We start from the raw sequence: 2204 nt of genomic DNA on the forward strand, positions 1-2204 counted from the left end.
CATGGCTCCAATTTCACCCTAGGAAAAATGTATATACACTTGGACACTTCTGCCTAGGAATAGAAGGCAAAACACCATGACCAAGCTAGCTTCTCAGTCTATACAATGGATTTTAATTGTCCTTGACCGATTTTGGCTGCATGACTAATTTAGATGTGGAATATATCCCTCCCCTTTCATATTCATCCCTATTCTCCTTAGTTTTGCATGGATATTGTAAGTTTGCGGGTAAACTCTCACACCCACCACAAAATTGTGCACCATTTTGTCCACCTCAATACAAGCTTCTTCCATGCATACATGCATTTCCTCAACTCACATAATTTATCTGCATCCTCCTGCATATCAACATCTGCATAAATTTCCAGCATAAGGACATACCCTGAAGCATTTTTCTGATCCATCAAGACCAGTTGATCGAAGCAATGTCTAGCTAGCGCCACCTTGCTACATATTTTGCAGTGAGTAAGCAAGGCTGTCCAGGCCACAACATTGGGAGGGAATGGCATACTTTGCAGTAATGTTTGTGCTTCTGTCAAATATCCTGCACGCCCAAGAAGATTAACTATACAATTATAATGGTCAACTATTGGTTTAATGGCATACTGTTCAATCATGGACCTGAGGTGGTGAAACCCCTCATCGACCCGACCTGCATGACTGCATACAGAGAGAAGACAGACATATGTGATTTCATCTGGCTTCAAGCCACTCTATCCCATTCTCTCAAAGTACTGCAAGGCCATCTTATAATCATTCTGCTGAGCATGCCCTGCAATCATTGCACTCAACAATCCCACACTTTTCTTTGGTAAATCTTCAAACACCATGCGGGCATCTTCAAAGCTCGCACATTTAGCATACATGTAGATAAGGGCGCTCCCAACCTCTGCAGCTAACTCGCAGCCGCATTCCATCATGTGAGCATGAATTAGCCGGCCCTGAGAAAGAGCTGTGAGGCTGGAACATGCTTTCAATATGCTGATGAATGTAACATTGTTTGGAACTAGGCCTTGCTGCTGCATTTGTTCAGAAAGTAGGAGAGCCTCCTCTCCATAATCATGCAGGGCGTACCCTGCAATCATTGTACTCCATGTAACAAGACTTCGCTGTGTCAATTTGTCAAAGACTCTCCGAGCATCCCCAAGCGATCCACATTTTACATGCATGTCAACAAGTGCATTGCCAACACATCCATCTGAATCCAAACCATTTCGGACGATTTGTCCATAGATCATGTTACACTGACCTTCAGCTGCTGTGGTGGAACAAGCTCTCAGAATACTTATGAAAATGACATTGTTTGGCTCCAAGCCCTCCTTTTGCATTTGCTGAAAAAGCCGGAGAGCATCCTCCCCCTGTCCATGCTGCGCATACCCTGTAACTATTGCACTCCATGTCACAACATCATGTTTTGATAGTTTATCAAACACCCTCTGGGCATCTGCAAGACTTCCACATTTTGTATACATGTCGATGAGGGTACTTCCAATGAATTCATCTGACTCGAGCCCACTCTCAACAACATGGGCATGAAGAAGCTTACCGTGACCTAGGGCTGCCAGGCTGGAGAATGCTTTGATTATGCAGACAAATGTGATGTTATTTGGCTCTGTGCCCTGTTGTTGCATTTGCTGAAAAAGATGGAGAGCCTTCTCACTATGTGCATGCTGGGCATACCCTCCAATGATTGCATTCCATGTCACAACATTAGGCCTGGTCAATTTGTCCAACACCGTCTGCCCATCCTCAAGGCTTCCACATTTAGCATACATGTCAACAAGGGCGCTCCCGATATATACACCTGCCTCCAAGCCACTTTCAATAATATGGGCATGAGCCAGTTTGCCCTGATCTAGAGCTGCTATTCCAGAGCATGCTCTAAGGACAGCAACGAAGACATACTCATCTACCTTGAAATTTGACTGTCGCATTTGATAGTACAGTTTGATAGCTTGCTCACCTTGTCCAAGGTGGTCATGTGCTAAAATGATTGCACTTCATGTAAATCCGTTCTGTTCCAGCAAATTGCAGAACACCTTGTTTGCTTCCAGCAAACTCCCACATGCAGCAAACATGCGGATTAAGTGTCATCCTAAAAATGCATTTGACACAAACCCATTCCTTGTGACAAGGCAATGCAGTTCCTTGCCTGCTGACAAGTCTTTCTTGTTTATGCACACTTGTAGGAGACAATAGAAGAT

The 2204-nt window shown here is 44.1% G+C and overlaps 1 pseudogene; it reads right to left on the reverse strand.

Moving 5' to 3' along the window:
* Window positions 1-713: 713 nt before the first annotated feature.
* On the reverse strand, window positions 714-1934 carry LOC147883211 (pentatricopeptide repeat-containing protein At2g33680 pseudogene; annotated as a pseudogene).
* Window positions 1935-2204: the final 270 nt, after the last annotated feature.

This window comes from Dipteris shenzhenensis, chromosome 28, assembly GCF_047967505.1.
Source record: "Dipteris shenzhenensis isolate YYH24624 ecotype China chromosome 28, Dip_SZ_1.0, whole genome shotgun sequence".
Lineage (NCBI taxonomy): Eukaryota > Viridiplantae > Streptophyta > Polypodiopsida > Gleicheniales > Dipteridaceae > Dipteris > Dipteris shenzhenensis.